This window comes from Sus scrofa, chromosome 6 (assembly GCF_054392235.1).
Source record: "Sus scrofa isolate SSC_HxYL_T2T_F1_AM1 chromosome 6, Sscrofa_HxYL_maternal_Yorkshire_Landrace_v2.0, whole genome shotgun sequence".
Taxonomy (NCBI): domain Eukaryota; kingdom Metazoa; phylum Chordata; class Mammalia; order Artiodactyla; family Suidae; genus Sus; species Sus scrofa.
The window spans coordinates 40381883-40402490 of NC_139388.1; positions in this window are offsets into that span (position 1 = coordinate 40381883).

Here is a 20608-nt window from a genome sequence, read left to right on the forward strand (position 1 = left end):
CCAGTGTTATTGATTTATATGTGGCTGTCCAGTTTGCCCAGCATCCCTTGCTGAAAAGACTGTCTTTTCCCCATTTTATATTCTTGCCTCCTTTGTCAAATATTAATTGACCAAAAGTGTCTGGGTTTATTTCTGGGTTCTCTATTCTGTTCCATTGGTCTGTATGTCTGTTTTGGTACCAATACTACACTGTGTTGATGACTGTGGCTTTGTAACATTTCCTGAAGTCTGGAAAAGTCATGCCTCCTGCTTGGTTTTTGTTTCTCAGTACTGCCTTTTTTATATGTGTCTTTTGCCCTAAGGTGAGTCTCTTGTAGTCAGCAGATTATAGGTTTTTGCTTTTTTTTTTAATCCAGTATATCACTGTGTGTTTTGATTGGAGCATTCAGTCCATTGACATTTAAGATAATTATTGATGGATATATATTTATTGCCATTTTAAACTTTGTTTTCCAGTTGATTCTGTGTTTCTCCTTTCTTCCTTTGTTTTTTTGGTTGGATGATTTCAATTTATTTTATTTGAGTACTTTTCTTTTTAATTTTTGGGAATTTAATGTTTGGTTTTGATTTGTGGTTGTCCTGTTTTTTAAGTACGTTAACCCCTTCCTGTATCTGCTCAGTTTAGACTGATAGTCATATAGGCTCAAACACATTATTAAAAAAGTATCTATATTTTCTTACTTTCATTTACCACATTCTATGATTTTTAAGTCTTTTTTACATCTTCATGTTTGTCCTATTGCTGTTCTTTTTTTTTTTTATCATTGCTTTTACAGTAGTTTTTTTGTCTGTGTTTTGTTTCTTTCCTCTTTTAGATCTGTATCTGACTTACTTAAGTGATTGCTTTCCAATTGTGGTTTCTTCCACCCTTCTTCTTTTTTTATTTAAAGAAGACCTTTCAGTATTTCTTTTAGAATGGGTTTAGTATTACTGTATTCTTTTAGCTTTTCTTTGTTGAAGAAATTCTTAATTTTTCATTTTTTAAATTTTTTTTTGCTTTTTTAGGGCTACACTCGTGGCATATGGAGGTTCCCAGGCTAGGGGTCTAATTGGAGCTGTAGCTGCTGGCCTAAACCAGAGCCACAGCAATGCCAGATCTGAGCTGCATCTGTGACCCACACCACAGCTCACAGCAACATCAGATCCTTAACACATTGAGTGAGGCCAGGGATTGAACCAGCAACTTCATGGTTCCTGGTCAAATTCATTTCCACTGTGCCACAATGGGAACTCCAAGAGATTCTTTTTTTTTTTTTTTTGTCTTTTTTTTGCTATTTTCTTGGGCCGCTTTCGTGGCATATGGAGGTTCCCAGGCTAGGGGTCGAATCGGAGCTGTAGCCACTGGCCTACACCAGAGCCACAGCAACGCAGGATCCGAGCCTCGTCTGCGACCTACACCACAGCTCACGGCAACGCCGGATCGTTAACCCACTGAGCAAGGGCAGGGACCGAACCCGCAACCTCATGGTTCCTAGTCGGATTCGTTAACCACTGCGCCACGACGGTAACTCCCCAAGAGATTCTTTATTTACCCTTCCATTTTAGATGATATTCTTCCTGGATAGAGTGTTCTAGGTTGCCAACTTTTTCCTTTCAGAACTTTAAATATATCTTGCCACTATCTTCTGGTCTGTAGTGTTTCTGTATAGAAATCAGCTGATAGCCTTATGGGGGTTCCCTTATAATTAATGTTTTGTTTTTCTCTTACTCCCTTCATAATTTCTCTTTATATTTAATATTCCTTTTTTTATTATAATATGTCTTGGTGTGAGCCTATATGGTTTCAACCTGTTTGGGGCCCTCTGTGCTACCTGTATCTTGACATCGGTTTCCTTTAAATTTGAAAAGTTTTCAGACGTAATTTTTTCAAATATATTTTCTTCAGCTATATTTTCAATCCCCTTTTCTTTTTCTTCTTCTTCTGGAATTCCTATTATGCTTAGATTGACTCACTTTATATTATGCCATAGATCCCTTATTTTGCTTTTGTGCCTTTTTTCATTCATTTTCTGTCTGCTGTCCTAATTGGGTGATTTCCATTATTCTATCTTCCAAGTCACTAATTTGTTCCTCTACGTTATTCATTCTGGTCTTTATTGCCTTCAGCTCAATTTGTGTCTCTGTAAATGAATTTTCTAATTTTTCTATGTTCCTCCTTATATTTCCTAGTTCCTTTCTAAAGGAATCTGCATAAATGTTCACATCAGCTCTTAATTCTTGATATTCAGCCTTAATTCCTTCAGTATTTTCACTATCTCCCTCTTGAACTCAATGTCTGTCAGACTGCAGAGATCTGTTTCCTTTGCTGCTTCAGGTGAATTCTCCTGTTCCTTTAACTAGGAATGATTTCTAAGCTTCTTAATCTTGGATATGTTTTTCTTTTTCTGTGAGTTTAGGGAAGCCAACCTGTAGTCTTGGAGGGCTATTTCTATACAAGAGCACCCCTTTGTATCTTGTGGGGTGTTACTATTTATTTTTGGCATGAGAGTTTGAATATTTGTGTCACTTTCTTCAGTGTGAGAAGCCTGTTATCCTCAGGATGCTGAGTGTATTTCCAGGAAGAAGGAAGCAATGGGTAGGGCTAGAAGCCAGTGCCTATTTGCTGGGCTATCAATAGCAGCAAGGATCTGCAGGAAGGTGGCACAGGATACTACTAGTTGCATGGTCCTGGGAAGTGGTAATGAGCCTTAAGGAGATTTGCAAAGTGTCAAGAGCATTTGGCAGTGGCAGCAGAAGTGTGTGTGATTTCCCAGGGTAGTGAGACCAACAACAGCTAGTAGTCAATTGCAATGCCCTCCTCTGAGGTAATTGGAGCTGTGAATGGTGCCTGTTCAGGGACCCCCAAGTTGTAGCAGGCCACACCCAAATCTGGTATCAGTGATAACTTCAGTGGCTTGCCCCTTCCACCTGTAGACCATGCAAGAATCACCCTGTCTCACTTACCCCACACACGAGGTGATGCACAGGTTGTTCCTAGTTGCATGATCCTGGGAAGTGACAGAGATCAAGCATTTGGGCACTGCCTTGTTTGTTTGGCAGTGACAGCAGCATGATTGGTGTGCTCCCAGTGATGCAAGAGCAACAACAGGTGATATTTTGTCACAATGCCCTCTGAGGTGGTGCCCTCTGAGGTGGTTGGGGCTGCAAGTGGTTCTTGTTCAGGGATTCCCCACCTGAATACACCCACCTCTGGACTTAGAGATAACTGCAGTGGTTTGCCCCTGCCACCTGCAGACCATACAAGAAGCACCCCATCCTGCTTAGCCCATGCAGGAGGTGATGCCCAACTACTCCTAGTTGTAGGGTCAGTGATAAAGTGATAAAGCGATAAAATGATAAAGCATCTGGGACCTGTCTAGAGCATTTGGCAATGCCAATTGCAGGGTGGGAGTGTTCCCAAGGGAGTGAGAGCAACATTGTGTGGTGCTCTGTTGCAGTGCTCTCTCTGCTTTTTTTTTTTTTTTTTGTCTTTTGAATTTTAAAGGCCACACCCACAGCATATGGAGGTTCCCAGGCTAGGCGGTCTAATCAGAGCTGCAGCTTCCAGCCACATCAACAGCCACAGCAATGCCAGATCCAAGCTGCGTCTGTGACCTTCACCACAGGTCATGGCAATGCCAGATCCTTAACCTACTGAGGGAAGCCAGGAATTGGACCCACAATCTCATAGTTCCTAGTCAGATTCATTTCTGCTGCACCACTATGGGAATTCTGCAGTGCTCTCTCTCTCTTTTTTTTTTTTTTTTTTTTTTTTTTTTTTTTTTTTTTTTGCCAACTGCTGAGGTAACTGGGCCTGCAGGAAGAGCCCACTCACAGGCCCCCAGTGGTGGCAGGCCACACCTCCCTCTGGCCTCTGAGATGACCACTGTGGTCCATCCCTGCTGTCTGTAGATCAAGCAAGTGGCACCACATTACACTTGGTTCCATGCTGCCCTTAGCCCACACAAGAGGTGCCCGACCACCTGTAGCCTGCACAAGAAGTGCCTGGTCTCCCCTAGCCCAACCAAATGGCTTCTCACCATTCAAAGCCTGCACCAGAGGTGCCCTGCTCTCTGAGATCCTGCATGCATGCACAGGGAGATTCCTATGGCGGTCCACCCCTCCTCCTCCTGCCCACCCCAACAATGGTGCCTTGCTTCTCCTGCAGGCCCAGACCTTCTCCCAGGTTCCTTCCGCTGTGGTGTTCCACTCCCCAGCCCATAGCACACTGTTCCCCCACCTGTGGCACAATGCCCCTTAACATCTCAGGCTGTCCCCACACAGCCAACCCTAGTCTTCTCCCTGGAACTGACCTCTGGACCCTGAGTCTCAGACTGAGCTTCTCAGGCTGTGCTGTCTGAGCCAGTGGAGCAGATAATCTGTGCAGCTCTCACTCTACTTTGCCCTCCTCAGTACAGCTGCTATGTTTTTCTTGATGATTTTGAAGTCCCTCTGGTTTGGCTAATCTCCTGGATGTTTAGGTGGCTTCCCAGAATGTGGATTCCTTTTCTCTTTCATAGCTCCCTCTCAGGAATGCTAGTCCCATCCTGATTCCTTTTCTCACTCTCTCTCTTGTTCTTTTGTCTGCCCTTTTTGAAAGTTTAAGTTCTTCTGCCAGCATTCAATTGATTATCTGTGTGAGTCATTTTACATGTAGAAGTGTTTTTTAATGTGTTTGTGAGAGAAGGTGAGCAAGATGTCTTACTCCTCTGCCATCTTGATCAACCTTCTGATTTCCTTTTTTTTTTTTTAATGTTTCTGTCCTCTTCTTTTTAGTTTTTGTGAATGTATTGTTTGGTTTTGATTTGTGGTTGCCTCATTTTTCAAGTATATTAACCCCTTCCCATATTTGCTTGCTTTAGCCTGATAGTAATATAAGTTCAAACACATTAAAACAAAAGAATTTATTATGTTCCTTCTCCACATTTTATGATTCTGATATCTACTTTTTACAACTTCATGTTTGTCCTTTTGCTGTTCCTTGTGTTTTGTTGTTGCTCTTAAAATAGTTTTTTTTTCCTCCTTTTAGATCTGTATACTGGCTTATTTAAGTGATTACTTTCTAATTGTGATTTCCTCCATTCTATATCTTCTTACTCCTTTCCTATTTAGAGTAAACATTTCAGTATTTCTTTCAGAATGGGTTTAATATTGCTGTATTATTTTAGTTTTCTTTTAATTAGAAAAATTCTTTGTTTCTCCTATTTTAAATAATATTCTTGCTAGGTAGTGTATTCTAGGCTGCAAATTTTTCCCTTTTAGAACTTTGAACATATCTTTCCACTCTCTTCTGGCCTGTAGTGTTTCTGTAGACAAATCAGCTGATAACCTTATGGGTGTTCCCTCATAATTAACTCTCTGTTTTCATCACAATGTCTAAAATACTGTCCTTATCTTTAACTTTTACCATTTTATTATAATATGGCTTGCTGTGTGTCTGTTTGATTTCAACTTTTGAGGGGACTTTTGTGCTTCTTGTATCTTCATATCTATTTCCTTTAGATTTGGAAAGGTTTTGGCCACAATTTCTTCAAATATATTTTCAATACCCTTTTCCTTTTCTTTTCCTTCTGGAATCCCTATTATGTGTTGATTGGCTTGGTTTATATTAGCCCATAATCTCTTATATTGCTCTCATGATTTTTCATTTGTTTTTCTGTCTGCTGTCCTAATTTCCATTTTTCTATCTTCCAAGTCACTTATTCATTCCTCTGCATTATTCATTCTGCTCTTCAATGCCTTTAACTTAAGTTGCATCTCGGAAATGAATTCTAAATTTTCTTGGCTCCTTCTTATATTTCCTATTTCCTTTCTAAAGTAATCTGTGTTACTCTTCATATCTGCTCTTAATTCCTTCAGAATTTTCTCTATCTCCTTTTTGAACTCAGTTTCTGTATGACTGCAGGGGGTCTGTTTCATTGTTTACTCCTCAGGGGACATCTAATGTTCTTTTAAGTGGGAATGTTTCCCAATTTTCTTTGTTTCGCTTACCTTTTTCTTGTTCTGTGCGATTAGGGAAAACAACTACTATAGTCTTAGAAGGCTATTTATATGTGACAGCAAGCCTGGGTAGTTTGTGAGGGCTTACTTTTTTTTGGCATGAGGGCTGCTTTTGTTTTGGATCTTTGCTGTTTCATTCTTCAGTGCATGCAAGCTGTTATTCCTTTTATGAGGGTGTGCTGGAATATGGCCTGCATGTGCTTTCAGGAAGATGGAGGAAATATGCAGAACCTGAAGCCAATGCCTGGTTTGGGGGCCCTTGTTAATGGTTAGGACACACTGGGAAGTGATGCAATCTGCTCCCTGTTGCAGGGCTCTGGGAATGGTAGTGACCTTCAGGTATGTGCAGGTGATACCCAGAGCCTTTGGATGCGGCAACAGCAGGGTGTGTGCATCCCTAGGGGAGTGAAAGCAACAATGGATGGAGTTCAGTTGTTATGACCTCTGAATTGACTGGCACTGCAGGTGGTGCCTGTCCATGGATCCCTTGTGTTGGCACACCACACCCACCTCTGGAATCTGAGATGGCTGTGGCAGTTTGCCCCTGCCACCTGTAGCCTATGCAAGAGGTTCCTTGGTGTCTGAGAGCCCACACCCAATAATCTGTGTGTTCAGAGAAACATATTTTATGGAAGTCCCACCACTCCTCCTCTTGCCCTCCGCAACAATGCTGCCTTGCTTCTCCTGTAGGCCCAGGCTGCCTCCCTTGCTCCCTGGGCTGTGGCACTCCACTTCTCAGCCCCTTAAGTTCTCTCCACACAGCCAACCCTAGTCCTCTCCCAAGAATTGATCTCTGGAGCCTGAGTTTCATCACCCAGCCTCCCCCCTGCAAGCATCTCAGAATGTGGTGTCCAGGGGGAGTGGTACAGATGGTTTGTGCAGCTCTCTCTCTCTGCTTTGCCCTCCTCAGTCTGGCTGCTGAATTTTTCTTCAAGGCTTTGATGTTCCCTCTCTGTCTTGGCTGATCTCCACCATCTTGATCCTGCCTCTCAAGAAAGCATTTTTAAAGGCCAGATTGGAGAGGAGGGTCCCAAGTTGTGATCAGGTCATGCAGAGTTCTGATTGAGTGAAGGTGAATTTGTGGGCAGTGTCACAGGTGTTAATATTATCAATTCTGATACTCAAGGAGGCCTGGGAAATATTTGCTCATGGTCATCAAGTAGTTAACATTTCCATTTGGTGAGTGTTTTCACCTTTGCAAAACAACTCAGGATAGTGCATCAGATACTGTTATCTAGGCAGTTCAGAGAGGAGGTACAGCAGAGGATATGGGCAACCCTAACCCTAACCCTAACATATGAGACCTTGGGAGGTCTCATATGTTCTTGCTGGGTTACATTCATGCCTCTCTTCCATAGGTAGAGAAGTTTTATTTTCCCTTTCTCCATCTACAGTAGGCTTTGGCAGATTCTCTAGGGTCTGGTTTATGTAATTCTCTTTATTATAGATACATTTTTCTTGTTATAGATAAATTCTTCTCGTTATAGGTAAATTCTTATCAGTATAGGTAAATGTTTTTGTTCCATAGAGGACATAAGGGAAATGGGTCTAGACAGAGTTTCATGTCCCTCTCACTGTAGCTGCACCCTATGAGGAGCTTTATTAGAACCCCCCTGAAACTTCCCTGTTAGCTTCTGATTGGGTTGTTGAGAAAAAGCTTATAAGAAGGTGCAAACCACCACCCACCCACACAGCCAACCCACCCCCAACATATCTGTGACTCCCAGGAACTTCCTTATGGACAACCAGCCTAAATTTACCCTTGATGTGTTTGTGGGGGAGGGTGAGCATGTCTTCTTACTCTTCCACCACCTTGCCTCCCCATAAATTTACCCTTCATATCAGCTATCCTAGCTTAATTCTTACCTTGGTCCTGTTGACTATTCTACTCTAAATCAACAAGCATTTGAATTTCTCCTCTATTTGCAGGCATGTGTCAGATTTTTAACAGTAATCTGAAGTATCCTTCTTTCTGAGATGAAACTAGAAGTCACTGAGTTGGAAAAACTGTGTTTCTCCTTTCCTCATACACTAATACCACACACACGAACACTTCTGGCACAAGACATGTGGGTTTTCCACACATCAAACAATTCTCTGCAATACAAGCTCAGTGCTCTATAATTCAGTTCTGACACAAGTTGAGGGCTCTGTCCAGCAAGAACATCCCCACCATTTTAAATGCCAATCAAATGTCCCAGGTTGTCACCTGTACTTCTTGATGTACTGGCTATAAATCTGAGTTCCCATGACCCCTTCCTTGGGTTTGATAATTTGCTTAGACTTCTCAGAGAACTCAGAGAAACACTTATGTTTATTGGTTTATTTGAAAGTTATAAAATAAAGGATACAAATGAACAGGCAAATGAAGATATACAGAGGGCAAGGTATGAGGAAATAGGCATGAAGTGTTCATGTGCTCTCAGACCACTGCTTTCTCAGCCCCTCCATGTATTCACCAATCCAGAAGCTCTTTGAACCCCACACTTTTAGGATTTTTATGATGTAGGCATAATTTATCATAAACTCAATTGCTAGTTTCTCTCCCTTTTCTGGAGAATAAGTGAGGGGAGACTAAAAGTTCCAAGCTTCTATTCATGGCTTACTCTTTCTAGTGATCATCCTGAATCTATCCAGATGCTCACCAACATTTGCCTCCTTAAAACAAAAGCTACTCCTACCACCCAGGTAATTCCAAGGAAATTAGAAACTCTGTATCAGAAACAGGGGTCAAAACTAAATATTGGAACAAGAGCTGCTCTTATCACTTGGAAAATTACAAGAGTTTAAGAAGTTCTGTTCCAAGAATTGGGGCAGAGACCAATATATATCTTTTTCTATTATTTTAATCACAACACATTTTTTTTCATTTTTTTATTATTCAAATGAATTTATCACATCTGTAGTTGTATAATGATAATAACAATCTGATTTCACAGGATTTCCATCCCATAACCCAAGCACATCCCCCCACCCCCCAAACTGTCTCCTCCAGAGACCATAAGTTTTTCAATGTCTGTGAGTCAGCATCTGTTCTGCAAAGCAGTTCAGTCTGTCCTTTTTCAGATTCCACATGTCAGTGAAAGCATTTGATGTTGGTGGCTCATTGTATGGCTGACTTCACTTAGCATGATAGTTTCTAGGTCCATCCATGTTGCTAAAAATGCTGGTATTTCATTCTTTTTGATGGCTGAGTAATATTCCATTGTGTATATGGACCACATCTTCTTGATCCACTCCTCTGTCGATGGACATTTAGGTTGTTTCCATGTCTTGGCTATTGTAAACAGTGCTGGAATGAACATTGGAGAACATGTGTCTTAGTCAGTCGTGGTTTTCTCTGGATAGATGCCCAGGAGTTGGATTGCTGGATCAAATGGGAGTTCTATGTTTAGTTTTCTGAGGCATCTCCATACTGCTTTCCACAGTGGTTGCACCAATTTAAAATCTCACCAACCATGTACTAGGGTTCTTTTTCTCCACACCCTCTCCAGCACTTACTGTTTGTAGAATTTTGGATGATGGCCATTTTGGCTGGTATAAGGTGGTACCTCAGAGTGGTTTTGATTTGCATTTCTCTAATAATGAGTGATGCTGAACATCTTTTCATGTGTTTTTTGGCCATGTGTATGTCTTCTTTGGAGAACTGTCTGTTTAGATCTTCTGCCCATCTTTGGATGGGGTTGTTTGTTGTTTTGGTATGGATCTGCAGAAGGTATTTATAAATTTTGGAGATTAATTCCTTGTCAGTCGATTCATTTGCAAAGATTTTCTCCCATTCTGTGGGTTGTCCTTTTGTGTTGTTTAGGGTTTCCTTTGCTGTGCAGAAACTTTTAAGTTTGATTAGGTCCCATTTGTTTATTTTTGTTTTTATTGTCAATACTCTGATAGGTGGATCTGAGAAGATGTTGCTGTCGTTTATGTCAGAGAGTGTTTGGTCTATGTTTTCCTCTAGGGGTTTGATAGTGTCTGGTCTTATATCTAGGTCTTTAATCCATTTGGAGTGTTTTTTGTGTATGGTGTTAGGGAGTGTTCTCATTTCATTCTTTTCCATGTGGCTCTCCAGTTTTCCCAGCACCACTTATTGAACAGGCTTTCCTGTCTCCATTGTATATTCTTGCCTCCTTTGTCATAGATGAGTTGGCTGCAGGTGCATGGGTTTAATTCTGGGCTTTCTATCCTGTTCCGCTGATGTATGTCTCTGTCTTTGTGCCAGTACCATGCAGTTTTGATGACTGTTACTTTGTAATATAGTCTGAAGACAGGGAGCCTGATTCCTCCAGCTCCATTTTTCTTTTTCACGATGTTTTTGGCTCTTCTGGGTCTTTTGTGCTTCCAAACAAATTTTAAAATATTTTGTTTGAGTTCTGTGAAAAATGTCCTTGGTAATTGGATAGGGATTGCGTTGAATTTGTAGATTGCCTTAGGTAGTATAGTGATTTTTATAATATTGACTCTTCCAATCCAAGAGCATGGTATGTCTTTCCATCTATTTTTGTCACCTTTGATTTCTTTCATCAGTGGCTTGTAGTTTTCAGAGTACGGGTTTTTTTTGTCACTTTCTGTAGGTTTACTCCTAGGTATTTTATTCTTTAGGATATGATGCTAAATGGGATTGCTTCCCTAATTTCTCTTTCTGATCTTTCATTGTTAGTATATAAAAATTCTATCGATTTCTGTGTATTGATTTTGTATCCTGCAACTTTGCCAAATTCATGGTTGAGTTCTAACAGTTTTCTGGTAGAGTCTTCAGGATTCTCTAGATATAGTATCATGTCATCTGCAAATAGTGATAGTTTTACTTCTTCCTTTATAATTTGGATTCCCTTTATCTCTTTTACTTCTCTGATTGCTGTGGCCAGGACTTCCAAAACTATATTGAAGAGTAGTTGTGAGAGCAGACCTCCTTGTCTGTTCTTGATCTCAGTGGGAATTCTTTCTGCTTTTCACCATTGGGAATGATGTTAGCTGTTGGTTTGTCATATTATGTTGAGGTAGGTTCCCTCTATACCCACTTTCTGAGTTTTTTTTTTTTTATCAGAAATGGGTGTTGGATTTTGTCAAAGGCTTTTTCTGCCTCTATTGAAAGGGTCATATGATTTTTATTCTTCAGTCTGTTAATGTGGCATATCACACTGATTGATTTTGGCTGTTGAAGAATGCTTGCATTCCTGGGATAAATCCCACTTGATCATGATGTACAATCCTTGTAATGTTTCGTTGGAGGCAGTTTGCTAGTATTTTGTTGAGGATTTCTGCATTGATATTCATCAGTGAAGTTGGCCTGTAGTTTTCTTTTTTTGTGGTATCTTTGTCTGGTTTATTATCAGGGTGATGGTGGCCTCATAGAATGAATTTGGGAGTATCCTTTCCTCTGCAATGTTTTTGAAATAGCTTCAGAAGTAGAGGTATTAACTCTTCTCTAATGTTTGATAGAATTCACCTGCGAAGCCATCTGGTCCTGGACTTTGTTTGTTGGAAGTTTTTAAATAACAGTTTCGATTTCAGTTCTTGTGATGGGTCCATTCATCTTTTCTATTTCATTTTGGTTAATTCTTGGGAGATTGTATTTTTCTAAGAATTTGTCCATTTCATCTAGGTTTTCCATTTTATTGGTGTATAGTTGCATATAGTAGTCTCATGATTGTATTTCTGTGATGTCCATTGTTGCGTCTCCTTTTTCATTTCTAATTTTATTGATTTGAGTCCTCTCTCTTTTTTCCTTGATAAGTCTGGCTAAGGATTTATCAATTTTGTTGATCTTTTCAAAGAACCATCTTTTCGTTTCATTGATCTTTTCTATGGTTTTCCTTGTTTCTATTTCATTGATTTCTGCTCTGATCTTTATGATTTCTTCCCTTCTGCTAAATTCACGTCTTCTCTGTTCTCTCTCAAGCTGCTTTAGATGTAAAGTTATCTTGTTTATTTGAGCTTTTTCTTGTTTTCTGAGGTTGGCTTGTGTTGGTATAAATTTTCCCATTACAATGGCTTTTGCTTCATCCCATAGGTTTTGGAATGTCGTATCTTTGTTGTAATTTGCTTCTAGGTATTTTTTATTTCTACTCTGATTTCTTGAGTGATCCATTGGTTGTTTAGTAGCATGTTGTTGAGTCTCCATGTGTTTGTGGTTTTTGCAGTTTTTTTCTTGTTGATTTCCGGTTATATAGTGTTGTGATCAGTGCTTGATAGTGTTGTGCTTGATATGATTTCAATTTTCTCAAAGATACCAATGTTTTATTTGTAGCCCAGGATTTGATCAATTTTAGAGAATGTTCCATGTGCACTTGAGAAGAATGTGTATTCTGTTGCTTTTGGATGGAATGTCCTATAAATATCTATTAATACCATCAGGTTTAATACTTCATTCATGGCCTGTGTTTCCTTGTTGATTTTCTGTCTGGACAATCTGTCCATTGCTGTAAGTGGGGTGTTAATGTCCCCCACTATTACTGTGTTATTGTCAATTTTTCCTTTTAAGGTTGTTAGCAGTTGCCTTATATATTTTGGTGAACCTGTGTTGGGTGCATAGATATTTAAAATTGTTATATCTTCTCTTGGATTGGTCCTTTGATCATTATGTAGTGACCTTCCTTGTCCCTTAAAATATTCTTCATTTTAAAGTCTATTTTGTCTGATATGAATATTGCTACTCCAGCTTTCCTTTGATCCCTCTCACTTTCAATTTGTCTCTTGAAGACAGCATATATATGGGTCTTGTTTTTGTATCCATTAAGCCGGTCTATGTCTTTTGTTTGGTATGTTTATTCCATTAACACTTAAGGTAATTATTGATATGTATGTTCTTATTGCCATTTTATTTATTGCTTTGGATTTGATTTTTTTTGCTCTTTTTTCTTCCCTACTTCTCTTGCTCTCTCCTCTTGGGGTTTGATGAATATCTTTAGTGTTGTATTTGAGTTGATTTCTCTTATTTTTTTGTGTATCAATTTATAGATTTTTGTTTTGCATTTATTCTGTAGTTTCGATATGAGTATATATGAGATTGTTTTAAGTTGTTGTTTTCTTAATTGCAAGATCATCTCCAGTGTCCTGCAGTTGTACCCACCTCTTCTCATGATTTCTGATCTTGATGGCATAATTTTGTGTAGATGATTTCACATCTTTTCTGTATATATACCTTTACTGGTGAGCATTGTCTTTTGTGGTATTTTTGCTTCCTGTTGTTGTCTTTTCTCTTCTGCCTAGAGAATTTCCTTTAGTATTTGTTGTAAGGCTGGTTTAGTGTTGCTGAATTCTCTCAGTTTTTGCTTATCTGTGAAGGTTTTGCTTTCTCCTTCAAATCTGAATGAGAGTCTTTCTGGGTAGAGTAATCTTGGTTGGAGGTTTTTGCCTTTCATCACGTTAAGTATATCATGCCACTCCCTTCTGGCCTGCAGAGTTTCTGCTGAAACATCTGCCAATAACCTTATCTGGGTTCACTTGCATGTTATTTGTTTCTTTTCCCTAGCTGCTTTCAAGATTTTTCTCTTTGTCTTTAATTTTGGTCAGTTTGATTAATATGTGTCTTGGTGTATTCCTCCTTGGGTTTATTTTATATGGTACTCGTTGTGCTTCCAAGATTTGAGTGGGTGGTTCCTTTCCCACATTAGGGAACTTCCTGGCTATTATCTCTTGGAATAATTTTTCTGTCCCCTTCTCTCTCTCTTCTCCTTCTGGCACCCCTATAATATGGATGTTGGTGCATTTAACATTGTCCCAGAGTTCTCTGAGACTCTCTTCATTTGTTTTCAATCTTTTTTCTCTTTTCTGTTCTGCATCCGTAATTTCCACTAATCTGTTCTTGATCTCACTTATTTGTTCTTCTGCCTCCTGTGTTCTCCTGTTAGCTGCTTCTAGTGATTTTTTTATTTCAGTTATTGTATTTTGCCTCTCTGCTTGTTTAAGTTTTATATCTTGTATCTCTTTGCTCAGTGTTTCCTGTAAGTTATCCATCTTTGCCGCCAGTTTATTTCCAATGTCTTGCATCATCTTCAGCATCAACAGTCTAAAGTCTTTTTCCTGGAGGCTGAGAATCTCCTGATCACTTAGTTGGTTTTCTGGGGTTTTTCCTTTCTCCCTCATCTGAGTTATAGTTCTCTGTCTTTTCATTTTTATAGGTTTTTGGTGTGGTGACCTTCTTACAGATACTAGAGTTGTAGCCTCTCTTACTTCTGATGTCTGCCCCCTTGTGGCTGAAGTCGGTATGGGGGCTTGCTGTAGGCTTCCTGGTGGGAGGGGCTGATGCCTGCCCACTGGTAGATGGAGCTGATTTCTCTCTCTCTGGTGGGTGAGGCTTTGTCTATGGATGAGACTAGAGGGGGCTGTGTTCCTGGGGCATCTTTAGACAGCCTGTTTAGTGATGGCTGGAGCTGTGATCCCACCTGGGTTGTTGTTTGGCCTGGGGATTCTCAGTGCTGATGGGTGGGGCCAGATTTTCCCAAAATGGCCGCCTCCAGAGAAAGGCATGCTGCTGAATATTCCTGAGTGCTTTGCTTCCAATATCCTTCCCCCACAACAAGCCAAAATCACCACTGTTTTCCCATGAGGTCTTCCAAGAACTGCAGTCAGGTATGACCCAGATTCCTATGGAGACTTTGCTTTGCCCTGGGTCCTAGTGCACATGATAGTCTGTGTGGACCTTTAAAGAATGGGGTCTCCATTTCCCCAGTGCTGTGGAGCTCCTGCACACAAGCCCTGCTGGCCTTCAATGCCAGATGCTCCAGGGGCTCTTTCTCCCTGTGCCAGATCCCCACAAGTGGAAGTTTGATGTGGGGCTCAGAACTCTCACTCCTGTAGGTGACTCTCTGTGCACCAGTTACTTTTAAGTCTGTGGAGCTTCCCACCTGGGAGGTATGGGGTTGCTTATATCACATAATCACTCTTCCTACCTCTTGATGTGTCCTCCTCTTTTTCTTCTGGAGTAGGATATCTTTTGGAAAATTTATGGTCCATTTGTTTGAAGATTGCTCAGCCTTTAGTTGTGAATTTCGTTGTTTGTAGGAGAGAAGTTGAGCTCCAGTCCTTCTATTCTGCCATCTTCTAGAACTTATTGTCTTTTTCCTGCTTGATTTAGATTGTACTTCCAAAAGTTTCTCCTCAATGTGGAGTCTTCCATATAAATTGAAACTTGAAAAACTTCTTGACCTTCTAAGAAGCTATGTCAGAGTGATCTGACACATATTGCTCTGAGTTCCTGTTGGTGATGTTGATCCATCCCCCTGTTCTCAACATTGCAAGAAGCTCAATAACATTTCCATTACTCTTTTTTTCCAAGAATATGTTTCTGCCATGAGGTCTCCTCAAAAATACGTTCTTCTCTGTTCAGATTTTGGGGCTTGTGGGGATAAACTACAACCTAGTTTTGCTGTAGGTATTTTCTCAAAATTTTGATTTTCCTTTATTAGGCAAGACTTTAAAATATTTTGTTTATTTTTGGGTGAATATTTTTGTTCCTCACATTTTTTTTTAATTTTCTTGCTTTTCTTTAACAATTTAAAAACAGTCTATATTTCATTCATGACTTGAAGGCTGAAAGAAATATTGTTTCCCATCATTTTCATGTGGATTACTTCACATTTTAATAAGATACTTATTTCACTTATTATAAAGTATCTAGCCCTAACCCTTTTTAGCTTTTGAACTTGTATCACTTCTGTGTATATATTCTGTCCTTAAAGATTTTGATATATTATGTGATTGGAGGAAGAACTTAGGAGGAAATTTAGGGGAATAGATTCATAATATTTTATTTGATTTGGAACTAACCAAATCCAGTAATGTTTGAGAGAGGCTCAGAGAGGACAGGCATGGAGGTGGGTGTGGAATAAGAGATGTTATTGTATAACTTGAATTCAGTGGGATGGCAGTGGAATCATTGTTCAAATAGGGCCCTCAGAAGGATGTTTTCAATGAGGAACTTCACATGGATTTATAAAGAGTGGAAAATAATGTGGTATTTTTTTTTCCTAACTCAGTGGTGCTGTGAAAATAAATTCATCTCCTGGCACATGTAAGTAAGATCTGGGGGACAGTGAGATTAGCTAAAGCAATGAAGCTGAAAGGGATGCTTTCAATATTCCCAGGGTCTGGAGTGGAAAAATTGAAGGAATGATGGATGTTTGCAAAGAGACAAAGGCAGGACTTAGTCCATTACTTTGGGAGGAGAAATTTTACAAGAGGGGGAGCCATTCTATAACAAGATGTGGCCAAAGAGTTATGATGGTTCAGGTGGTTGCTGTAAAGGATGGAACTCAGAACTTTAGGTCTGGGGAAAAAAATAACCTTTAGATAATGACTTTATTTTACCTATCAAAAATTCTTCATTTTCTCCTAAAGAATAATGGGATTTATATCTTGAGAAGCACTTTATTAAATATTCAGGCAAGCTCCCAAGAGTCACACACTGACATAATTTGGCTTAAAGTCTTTTTATTGGATTAGCACAGTGCTATTTATTTTTAAAATTTGAATGTCTTTAGGCAAGGCATGTATACTCAGTTTTCATGATTTCCAACAATTTTATTTTCTTTAGTCTGGTCAAATTAACTTATTATACTACCCACCTAATGTTTATAGGAATTTTATCTTACTACCTCAAAAAGAATACATTGGGCTATCTCAGAAACAATAACATTGATAAAAGATCTGCTTATATTTCTCTCTAAAATTCAAAGAGTATGTTAAAACTTCCTTTTGATTTATAAATATCTGTTATATAAGAAGGTTAGGGAAGCTGAAGTTCAAGATTGGAATTGGCAGGAGCAATGTCACCCAGCTAAGATGTATCACAAATTCAATTTTCTCCTTTGCCAGACCCCAAACAACAATTGCCCCTCAACTGCTCAATTCATATTTCCAAAACTTACAGATATCTCACTTGTGACCCCAAACCAGCCTCTAATTGTCCCAACTACACACAAATTACTAGTAATAATTTTGACCATCACTAATAATCTCTAATAGAATGTAGAGGCATTGACATCTGAGATCTGAGCTGAATGCTCACCTTATTATACTCAGCTAATATTTGCTGAGTGAATGGCTTTGTATGTATATTGTGTGCAGTGGAAAGGCCCATAGGCAAACATCCAGCCATCCACATCCATTTCAGAAAACAGGGAGAGTGAGAGAAAATGACTGCATTAGGGTCAGAGGTTGGATCTATGACTTCAGGTTTCTCTGAGAAAGAGCTGTCAACGTGGGAAATAAGGACACTTCAGTTTTACACATTTCCAAGTATAGTAGAATCATATTGGGCCGTATTATACATGCATTTAACTTACAGTCTTGAAACACACACATGCACACACACAGTATCAAAGAGAGAAATAAAGAAATTTGGATGAATTCACATTTTAACAGAGTTGGTAGAAAGAATGTTAATTGAATAGAATATTGAGAGTCATTTGGAATTTTCCAAGCTTAAAAGGAATTACTGTGAGGGAGAATAGCATGGAAAATGATCCTAGTGATGTTAGGACATTGAAGTTTTGGTAAGAAATGGGGTGGTGGACATGATCACCCCTCTGAATGTTATTCCTTCTGGATAAGGACTTCACACTGAAGAAACAAGGTGATATTGGTGAAATCCAGGCCTCAGCAAGACAATGAAAACTCTTTGCCAAAATAATGCCAGGAAGTTTTAATTTTGCCAATAGATGAGTCTGATTAGCCTGCAAGATCTTGGGTAGAAACTTCAACAGCTTTGGAAGTAAACTATAGGTTTCTATACATTAAAGCTGCATAAATGAGAGGAAGCCAAAGTGAAGAGATGTGAGATGGAAACTTAAAAGAAGTGAAGGTAACTGTTTGGTAAAGGAAAACTTTTGATTAGGAGATGTTCAACGGCCCAAAGTGAAAAAAAAATCAATTAGTAAAGCTGATCAAGTCAGAGATGCAGCTATGACAGCAGCTTCTTCTCTCCAGTCAGAAAATTCCAAGGGTGTAATTGAAGCCAGGCCTCACTTATGGGGCTTCTGATGGATTTTATTTCATGAGTGACCTTGTTACTGAGAAGCCATGCCTGTCCCCTTGAGTTTATCACAGTGAAACCCCAGTCAATCAAGGACAAATCCTCATTGCAGAATAATCTAATAATTCATCTCCCTTATCCAATTTCACAGTGTTCCATAGGGAATTCTGGGAGCTCAATTCACACTAAGAATAGAAGCAGAGCTGTGCACTTTGGACAAAAATCACCAGAAAAAAGAGATGAATCTTAATGCTGGAAATGAGTCTCTCACTGCATAATTTACACCTAGGTTATGTACCCTCTGACTGATGTATCAAGGGCTTCAGGAGAGGAGAGATGATGTTAAGCTTTTAGGAAGATAACTTACTTCCTCCTGTAACTGAGATGGGGCCTGTGGAGCTCCTGGCACAAAAGACTTCTATGTTACCCATTTCTTATTTTTAGAAAATGGACCTTATTCAACCTCCAGAGATTTCCATGAATTCCAAGGAGCGGGTTCAGATAGTTGCTGATCAGGGAAGGAAAGGGATGCAAAGACAAGGGGCAAACAGTCAGGAAATAATAGTCCAGCCCTGGGGCAGGGTCCTGGTTCCCTCTCAAGTGATACAATGAATTAGACATCTTATACACCTAAGAGAAAATTTATATTCCTTATGCTTCTCTTAGAAATGAATACTTTAAAGTTGAATAGCTTAGAGTCCTTCCTTGTGCTTCTCCTTGGCATAATTACACCCTAAACACAATCACTCATAAACTAAAGATTGGGCACTCTGTGCACAATTGCCTGTGGATTAAAGATTATTAGCACATGGTATTTTTCAGGAACTTCCCTAGTTTTTTCTAATCTCTGATCAATATACAATTTTCACAAGTATTTTATTCCAAGCAATAACCCAGAAGACCACCACCATGATCATGCTGAGATCTCCTGATTCCAGCTTTAATGACTAAGATTCCCCTAAGAAAGAAAAATGCATGTTACCATCAGCCCTGATTCTTATATGGAATCCTATCTTCTTTTAACTATAACCCCCCCCCACAATTCTTCCCAATAGAGGGCACAGTCTTTAAAGCATTAGCCTGCTGTGGCCTCCTTTGCCTGGCAAAGCAATAAAATCTCATTTAACCCTTCACCCCAAATTCTGTCTCCATGTTTCTATTCAGCACCAGTGGACAGAGGCCAAGTTTCAGCAACACTCTTTCTTTGAATGTCTTGCTGACTGTCTTAATTTGGATTTCCTCAATACAAGCTGTGAGGAAATGATTTGAATATGGTTGTGTTTTTTGTTTTGTTTGTTTTGGTTTGTTTTGGCTTGGTTTGGTTTGGTTTTGTTTCTTTGGGGGGAGAGGGCTTGGGGAACACCAGTATGGGAGTAGGGGATGGTGAGTAACCAGAACTTAAATCTTTTGTTACCAAACTCCGATTAGGCTATTTGCCACTCAAAAGCCAATAATTTAAGAAGCAAATTTCAGTAGAAAGGAAAGGTGCTTTAATAAGAAAAACCTGTCAGTCCTAGAGAAGGTGGGCTCATGTCCCTAGACCAACTCCAAAAATTCAGCTCAGCCACTTCAATTTCTGGAACAGAGCTTCTAAAACCCTTGGAATTTCCTATGTGATGAAAGTCAAAAAATTATATTTTTTATGTTACTTAGGTGCCTTTAAGCCACAACTAAGGATGGGGGCTGGTTGAGAGTGTGCTAACCATGTGATCAGAGGGTGGGAATTCTGCCCCCCCACCTCTGGAGAGGGCAGAAGGGTTGGAAGTTGAATCAAAATCCATCAACCAATGATTTAATAAATTTTGTATATGTAATGAAGCCTTCACAAAAACTCAAAAGGCCAGAGTTGGAAAAGGTTCTGGGTTGGGGAACACATCAAAATACTGGTAGATTTGCATGTCTGGAAAAGGCACAGAGACTATAGGCTCTTTCCCCACACTTTGCTCTGTGCATCACTTCCATCTGGCTATTTCTTTCATTATAAACTGGTGATTTTGTAAGTAAAATACTCGAGTTATGTGATCCATTCTATCAAATTAATCAAACCCAAAGTCGAGGTGGTAGAAAACTCAGCAAGGACAAGTAAGGAGTTCCCACTGTGGTGCAGTGGAAATGAATCCAACTAGGATCCATGGGGATGCAGGTTTAATCCCTGATGTTACTCAATGTGGTGGGGATCCAGCATTGCCATGAGCTGTGGTGGAGGTTGAAGACATGGCTTGGATCCCACATTGCTGTATCTATGGTGTAAGCTTACAGCTGTAACTCTGATTTGACCCTGGCCCAGAAATTTCCATCTGCTGTGGGTTTGGCCTTAAAAATAAAAACAAAATACGATAACCTGGACTTGGGACTACTGGCATCTGAAGTCCAAGCAGAGGGTTGTTGAAACCTCTATAGCTGTATGGTCAGAAGCACAAGTGACACCCAGGGCTTGTGACTGGTAAATGAAATCAGGGATGGGAGGAGACAGTCTTGTATAGTGGACCCCTTAATCTGAGGAATCTGATACTATCTCTGGGTAGATAGTGTTGAGACAGTTTGAGACAGTTTGCTGGTATCTAAGAATTTCTTGGTGTTGTGGGGGAATTTCCCTGCTCTCCTTCCAGAATTGGAATGGGGAATGGGACACTTATAGCTGCCCCAGAGCATGAGCTG